The 7,553-nt window shown below is 32.6% G+C and overlaps 1 long non-coding RNA gene across 1 annotated transcript in view; it reads left to right on the top strand.

Annotated features, from left to right (window-relative positions):
• Positions 1-7,553, top strand: part of LOC109841132 — a 13,360-nt gene continuing 5,807 nt past the window's right edge. The window contains exons 1-2 of the long non-coding RNA XR_002247158.1: positions 1-87; positions 6,770-6,845. This is a non-coding gene — a long non-coding RNA (uncharacterized LOC109841132). The remainder of the gene's footprint in view (positions 88-6,769; positions 6,846-7,553) is intronic.

The following is a 7,553-nucleotide window of genomic DNA, read 5'->3' on the forward strand; positions in this document are numbered from 1 at the left end:
AAGGATCAAGAGCCAAACTCTCGCTGTCCCGCTAGCACGTGGGGGTAAAAGGTTCGGTGGTTTTCAGGGCTCTCGATTCCCCCCATCGTAAGCTTCTCTTCAGCTTAATTACGACAAACCCCTTGTTTTTTAAAAAAAAAGTTGTAATCTTGGTAACGTAATTTCTAGTTCTAGGGTTTTGGCTATCGTTTGATTGGTAAGGAATTAAATGCGTAAAGTTGCAGAAAGCTGAGGGGCTGTTTGGTTGTATGTTTTTACCATGTAAAAGGATGGAAAGTGTAAAAAAGTGGGTCCCAATGTTAGCTTTCATCACTTTCAATTGTTTGTTTATAGTTGTGAAAATAGTGTAAAGTGATTTCATATGCTAACGTAGCTTGTAAAGTGATTTCATAAAAAAAAATGATTTTAGGAGAAAGCTGACATTGAAGTCAGGAAAAAATAATAAAAAATAATTTCAACCAATATGATCATTTGAGTAGGGATCACTTTTTACACTTTCCAAACAAACAATTAAAGTTACATTTACAAACCAAACAAGCAATTTATGATTCCAATGGAATAAAAAACAAACAAAGAAAAATATAAAAGTAAAATTGATGAGGTGGACAACAATTTTCCAAGTTGTGTCATAAATACACAACTTTACCAACAACAACCAAACAGCCCCTGATGCGATGGAAACCATGATTTTTTGTTGGAGAGAATTTTGGTAATTCCCGAAGAACGCCGTCAAAATGTCCTTTTTCTTTTGAGTAATTTTTACAATTAGAGTAACTTATTACTTGTATCTTGATGTCCGTTTGAGTAGATTAATTATTTCCTTCAAAACGGTGTTAATATTAGTCCAAATGTATAATGCATTTAAGTCTACTTCCAAGCTATTAAGGAGTTTCCAGTAGTTTGTTTCGTTAAAATTTGTCCATGTGTGTTTTGTTGATGACCACCCCTTGATTTATTAGGAGTCAAATTCCAAAAATTCCAACTTGCCAAAGGCATTTTTTGATTTTTTTTCCACATAGTTACTTTTATGTCTCTCTCTACATGTATTAGTTAGGAAGAAATAAAATTCCCTTTTTGAGCACATTTTCCAAGTAAATCGGCAACAATTTAAAGATGGAGCCGTGTATTGTCAACAAATTCTTCCCTGGAAATATACAAATGGATAGAGCAGGATGGAGAATAGAGATCAAAAGCTTTCTATGTAGTAAGAGGAAGGTTCAATATATACTTCGTAAATGGAGAAAGAAAATACCCATTATGTAAATATTGCTTCTCTAACTTTATTTATAAAAGCAATACATGAATTTGTAAATAATCTTTCAAGTTTGATTCAACATATAGCTGCAAACCAATCCAATCAGTATGCTCTTACGAAATAGTTATTTATTATCATTAATATTATAATAAAATCAAACAAAATCGTTCAGTTCCACAGGCTCCTGCTAGATGATCGTCATCTATTTCCATATCTTCCATTGGTCCGTTCATGCCAAAGTATTTAATGTCCTCAGCCTGCAAGAGCTAAACATTTCAAATTAATATTTCAAAATCTCTTTTACATTGGAGCAAAATGCTTATTATTCTTCTATGGGCTTGTACAATTCGGAGTTATTCACTATAATTTTAAGAAACTGTAGGTTTTTTAAGGGGGTCAAATATTCTACATTTTAATTGTTATTGAGACTTTCAGAATGACCTAGATCGGTCTGAAATAGTAAAAATCCCAGCCCCTCCCATGCTTCACTTTAATCATTCTAGTTCAGATGGTTAGTGAAAGTATTTTGTTATACTAACAGTTGATATTTGTCTACGTTCAACTTACATCAGTGGATACAATAGTAAAGTCCTGAACATAATGGATGCACATTTGACTCTTGCTTGGTATGTTATGATTTTTCTTGGCTTTGAATCCTTATGGAAAACTAGCACAATTAGTGCCACTATCTCTCTTATATCTCATCATTATATCTGTATTTATATAAAACACCTAGATAGTTTCCTTTCTGATACATCCTATGTTTTGTAAGGAATGAGTTAAATCTTTATGAAAGTTTGAGATTGAGAAGTAATCCTGAAGAGATTGACATTATTTTCTACTTGTATCTGAGCCTATATGCTTAAAATACACCTAAATATTTGGATAATGTCCTATTTGTCAAGATAAAAGGTAAGTGTTGAATTTCATGTAATAATGAATGAAACTGTATATTATTGTTCCAATTCATTTCCTATTCTATTGGTACAAACAGAAAAAGTTCAAAAAAATAAAAAATGAAACATCACCGTCTGAATGTTCTCCACTGGTTGCTCCTTGCTATCTTTGATGCCATTACCAAGTTCCATTATTTGCTCTCCAGAAAACTTCAAGTATATGCGTGTACAAGGATTATGTAATGTACTAAGATGTTACTCAATATAGACTTGCCTTCAATTAGCACTCTAAATGGTATAAATTGTAAACTCCATATAAAGATGAACTAATGCAAAATCTTTAAAAATTGAAATAGTTGTGAAGGATTTTGCTTCTCCTTTGAGTTCTATCTATAAACCATAACAACATAAATGATTACGAAAATTCCAACGAACAGTGAGGAAGTCTTTTTATACTATGGCCTAAAGTCTTTTCATATATTGGTAAAAAATCATGACTTTCTGTTCCTCATGCAAATCCAAGTTATTAAAGTTGATAAAATCAGTTAGACAAACTTTATTTATAGAGGTATAGGGATAGGAATAACAGCAACACAATTGCTATCCCAAAGTTTTGGAGTGGAAAGATAAAATGACAAGTTAAATGCATCTAAACTTAGAAATCATAATCACTTACCTTTGTCCCTTCAGCTATTATGACTTTGGTGTCATCTTCCTTTGTAATTTTGATATCTTCGTTTTCGGTTTGAACCTTGCGGTAGTTTGGAATTGGATACACATCATGGTTTTCATTAGCCATGGTAGATCAAAATTTTTGTTCTTGTGGATGTTCTAAGCTATTTGCAGAGTCTGGATAAATAGGAGGGAGAGATTTATAGATTGTGAATAACGTTGGAGCACCTATATGTTCATCGACCCTTCTTATAAATTGTTCCGCAAGCTTTCTTCCACAAATTGTTCCGCGGGTTTTTCATAAGTGGTTCATGAATTTGACTATATAGACCAAAATGGCTAAACGAAGGAAGGATTGAGATTTTACGGATACAGATTTAGCTATGTTAACCTAGAATTGGAGCAAATTCAGACAACTCAATGTAAGAAATAAGAAAGGGATGAACACATTATCTAGAAACATTTTTGATGCAATCATTTGTGCATTTACGTACCAAATCATCTATATGCTTATACAACTAACGAAGTAAAAAACAGCTCTCTTTTGTCAGAGAAAATAAGTTCTTAATAAAATACCAACTATGATTTCCTAAAGAATGTAGATCGTTAAATAAATGAATTAATTTTCATTTGCACATTAATGCCGTATGCCCATCTAATATTGGACTTTGCTAAGTGTTAGTGCTAAAATAGTTATTGTTGGATAAAGCCTTATTGATTTAAATCAGATTATAACCTTTATATTTGGCTCGTCACTTCTGATTTGAATCATAAGGGCTCAACTGAAATCTAAATGTCACCTTTTGGTGGATATATTGGTAATGGTTGCGATGATTATTATCAACATTAGTTACATATGTATGTGTCACATTTGCTAGATAAATACAAGTATACGACAATTGAATTGAAGGCTAAATTTCACAACACCCCCTTAAGTTTGGTCACTTTTGACTGATAACCCCCTAATTTTCACTTAACCCTTATCCCCAAGACCACCATAACTAACTAACAGTATTAGATCTAGTTGATCATGTGCTTTTCACATGCAACTTGGTCCTGTTGTAACATAGATGCATCTATCACTTTTGTCTCATACGCGGAAGGTTATGTTGCTTTATATGTATAGACTGCAAACAATGGTACATTTAACACTTAAAATAACACGTTAAATGTGTTATAACGTGAGTTATATAACTTTTAATAGAACTTAGGTTAGTTAAGTTGAGTTAAATCACTCAACACATTTGGATGCGTGGATGCATCTCCACTGTCTAAATAATCTAATTCTAAACGCCCACATTACCTTCCAAAGTCTTTTGTTTTCACTTTTCATAGCAACAAATCTCTTCCCCTTCTAAATGCTAAATCCTCTAATCCTCCCTCTCCAGCTCCTTCCCCTCTCGCCGTCAACGAAGCTTCCCCCTCCATCTCTTAAAAGTATTACATTTAGGTTTTTCTTCAACACCTCTCCAACTTCTAAACCTAACTCCTCTAGATGAAGACGAATGCTCCTACTATTCTATCTTCTCTTGGTGGAGACGGAGGCTTCTACACCCTGACTCCTTTAACTCTTCCGCTCCTCTTCCTCTGTTGCTTCCCATCGCCTTTGTCTCCCACTTCATCGACATTGTCTCTCTAGTGCTTCCCCAGCATTGACGTGAGTAGTGAGGATTTTTCGATCGTGAAGATAGATGGCTACACTGAGCTAACTCCTTTAGACTTGTTTGAATATTGCTTTATTAGATCATCTGATGATACTTTTTGGAACGATTATTAGTCATATATGACTAACTTTTGTTATGAAATTATGATACTAATCTCAATATTTGATAATTGTAATGTTATGTGTAAAAATTTTGGTAATTCTAATTATTAAAGTCATTATGCATAGTTTTTACAAAATATCTAAATAATGAATAAAGCATATAACTGATGTTATGTGTTATGTTCTTTTGCGTTTTTTTCTTTAACCCTTAATGGGAGGTAGTGCATTAGTAATGGGTTATTGTTATTTTCAACATTGAATTATCATAAGTAGGAAGTCAAAAGAAAATCTAAATGCCACCTTCTAGCATCTATATTAGTGATGATTGCGGTGATTATTGTCTATATTAGTAGTAGCAACAACAAAGCCTTTACATCAACAACAAGGCCTTTATATTAACAACAAAGTTTTTATACCAAAATTTTGTTGTTGTCATTATCATCATTTTGTTGTTTAGGTGTTGCAAATTATAATATGGATCTATGTTGATTTTTTCTTCTATGTAGTATTTTAGATTAGTTGATCATTTTGTTTAATGTATGAGATAATATGAGGTTTGCTATTATATAGAAGACATGTTTCTTTAGATTGAGCTTGTTGGATTTTGCAATTTTCTGAAACAACCTAAGATAGAACTTTGCTTGTGATTATTTACTCTCATTTTGATTATCATTTTGGTTAATGACTTATCGTTTTAGTTTGTCAGAACAACCAAGGAGAGGCCTCTGTTTGCATTTAGTTACTTTAATCATTCGGTAATCACTACTATTTTGTTTCCTATGGGTAATTACTAATTAGCCATCTTGGATCTATCACTACCCTAACAATGACTACTTCCCTTGGGTCTATGATTAATATTAGTCCAAATGTAGTTTGTTTTGTTATTGTTAATATTTGTCCAAATGTATAATGCATTTGAGTCCAGTTCCAAGCTATTATGAAGTTTCTAGTCATTTGTTTTGTTAACTTTTTCCATATCTGTCTCATTGATTACCTTCCCTCACAGTTTAGGAGCCAAATTCCAAAATTTTCAACTTGCCAAAGACATTTCTTCATTTTTTTCACTTAGTTATTTTTATGTCTCTTTCTATATTCCCTCATTGAGCTTATTTTCCAAGTGCAATGCTTATATTTTAAGGGGTTTTCCATAAAAAACATCTTAAAAGTAGGGTAATTTTTCAAGAACCACTTTAATTTCAATCTATATGGAAACCACTTTAAGATGGTTTTGTGTAGCAATCAATTACCTTCGAGTCAAATTTTTACTAAAAAAATAAAAAACCAGCTAAGAAATTCATGTTCAAAGTACATGACATGTATCCTAACAAGACATGAGCATTAACAAAATGAGTCATGTGCTTTGATTGTGAGTTTTTGAAGGGTACTTGTGGGGTTTTAGCGAAAAATGACTAAGAGGTGGTTGATTGCAACACAAACCCACTTTAAAGGTGGCTCATTATAAATTGAAATTCAAAGGTGTTTTTTGTAGAATTACCCTATTTTAAGGTGATTTATAAGGGAAAACCTATGTTTTAACGATGAAGATGTGTATTGTCAACAAATTCTGCACTGGAATTATACAAATGGATAGAGCATGATAGAGAATGGAGATCGAAGTTTTCTATGCAGAAGAGGAAAGTTCAATATATACTTTGTAAGTGGAGAAAGCAAATAACCATTATGGAAATATTGCTCCTCTAACTTTTATTAATAAAAGCAATATGTGAATTTGCAAACATCTCTCAAGTTTGATCCCAATAGTAGCGCAGATAGCTCTAGGCCAATCCAATCAGTATGCTCTTCTATAATAGTTGTTTATTATCATTAATTTTGTAATAAAATCAAGCAAAATTGTTTAGTTCCATGTAGGCTCCTGCTAGATCATCTTCGTCTATTTCCATATCTCCCATCATCCGCGCCAAAGTCTTCAATGTCCTCAGTTGCAAGAGTCAAACATATATAATCAATATTTCAAAATCTCTTTTCACTAGAGCAAAGTGGTAATTATTCTTTCATGGGCTTGTGCAATTTGGAGTTATGCACTATAGTTTTTTAAGAAGTTGCAGGTGTTTTAAGGTAACAATGTATTATACTTTTCTCTCTTCTTTCTAAATAGACATTTGCTTTTACTTAGTGGTTATTAATTATTTCTACATTTTGCTGTTCTTTATGTGGTTACAGAACCTATCAAGAGGCCGTGCTGCCAAGTTAAATTTGGAATATGCAAGAAGAGTGGAAATAATCAAAGATATTCCTAGTATGTTTTTCTCTTCTCGGCTTTTGATTTACGTGGGTGTCTCTGATTTCATTTAGGCAGTCTCTTCTTGTGGCCACATGCGTTTTTGCCCAGTATTATGATGGTGTAGTCACTTACACATTCTAAACTATTTTATTAACATTTATACCTAAATCGACGACAACGTTACTTTTTTACCCTTAATTTATAGCATGTTTAGCATGTCACCCCTTAAACTAAAAGGTGTATTTGGCAACAAGAGAGTAAATGTGAAATGGTCAGAAAGTGCCTGAGAGGTAAATGAAACTTGGAGGGAGGGTTGCCTCGTGATTATTTTAACTCTTTTCACTTTTCTTGAAAATTTTGAGAGTGGATGTAAAGTGAATTAAGAGAAGAGATATTAGTTTTTGATTCTCCTTACTGTTGCAGATTTTAATATTCACTTTTCATTGTCTATTTTTCATGCCAACTAAACACAAAATAAAGAAAGTGGAAGCCACCACATAAACTGTCATCTCAAATTTTGATCTTTCACTTTCTACCATCCAAACAATATGTACAAATAGAAAATCATGAGAAAGTAGTTTCTTAAGGAGATGCTTTCTCTTTACTTTTAAAGAGTAAAATTCACTTTATTGTCACGTCAGAGTTGCATTGACAACTCCAAACAAATTGTCGTCTGAACTTATGTTGATATACGTGCTTATAAAAAATGTGTATGCCCACATG

Source organism: Asparagus officinalis, chromosome 5 (genome assembly GCF_001876935.1).
Source record: "Asparagus officinalis chromosome 5, Aspof.V1, whole genome shotgun sequence".
Lineage (NCBI taxonomy): Eukaryota > Viridiplantae > Streptophyta > Magnoliopsida > Asparagales > Asparagaceae > Asparagus > Asparagus officinalis.